The sequence below is a fragment of the Charadrius vociferus genome, unplaced genomic scaffold, assembly GCF_000708025.1.
Source record: "Charadrius vociferus isolate BGI_N301 unplaced genomic scaffold, ASM70802v2 scaffold163, whole genome shotgun sequence".
NCBI lineage: Eukaryota > Metazoa > Chordata > Aves > Charadriiformes > Charadriidae > Charadrius > Charadrius vociferus.
In genome coordinates this window covers 9,970,550-9,971,685 of record NW_009648332.1, presented here as the reverse complement: position 1 = coordinate 9,971,685, position 1,136 = coordinate 9,970,550, and positions in this window count along the sequence as shown.

Below are 1,136 nucleotides of genomic sequence, written 5' to 3'. Positions count from 1 at the left end.
AAAGGCTGTCAGGAAACTGTCATTAAAGAAAATACTAACTGAAAACTGAGCTATCAGAAAGATGATTGAAGACTAAATAGCTGAACAATTACAGAATAACATTTCTCAGTGCTTTTCTTTCAAGAGCAGAAACATGAGTAATGTATAGTACGCCTCTCACTCTCTCTCAAGTTGCAGCTTGCCACCAGCTTGATATTAGAAAAGACCCCGTTTTTTTCAGTGTACTGTGCTTACTCCATTTCTTCCAGAAGAAAATAAGCCATTATGAGTTTGTTCAAACCAGGGCTCACTGGGCTGAGCCCTGACACCTGGTACATACCCTGCGGCAACCATGTTTGCTTCTGCCCCTAAGCCTCTTTCCTGAGGACAACCTACAGAGGGCAAAAGGGGGTTACCTCTTTCCCTTCCTCCAGCCTTAACATCATCTATACGTTGTACTTGAGAACCTTCATGTGCCCTGGGTTAATAGGCAGATAACCAGTGCTCTATTCAACAGCTTTTTTTCATGTAGATGTGGTCAAACGAAGATCAGTAACAGGAGTTCTTGCACAGTGTTTTTATTTGGAATAAAGCATTCACAAATTCCCTGTGCAAAAGCTGTGTTTTGCTAACTCATCAGAAGTGCTACACTGCAAAAAGGGTAGCCCCAAATGAGAGGGGAGATGGAGAATATTGCATTCCACTTTCCTTTAAAATCACAGTAATATTACACCTGGAGAGCTCTTTTCTTTCTGGTATTGTTTTCACTGTGGCTTACGGGAGATTTGCCATTGACTTTCACGGGATCAGACTGTCATCTTTAATCCAACACCTTTCTCTTTAATCCGCTTGTTTACAAAAGAGAAACTTTTGCCAGTCAACCACTTCAGATAAGACAAAGGTAGTGAAGAGATGTAGTGAGAGAAGAAAAATGAAGTTTCATGCTCAACTACTGGAACAGGAATTTAGTAACAGCAAAGAGCCATTAGTAAGGGAAGTAATTCTGCTCACAGTAAAACACAGTCATCTACACAGAAGCATGACACTAATTAACAATGATCAAGCTGGGATGCACGGTACAAAAAATACAAGGAGCACATAAAGGCAAATGCCTTCTCCCAGAAACAATTTACAGACTGTTAAAGTCATTGGAAAAA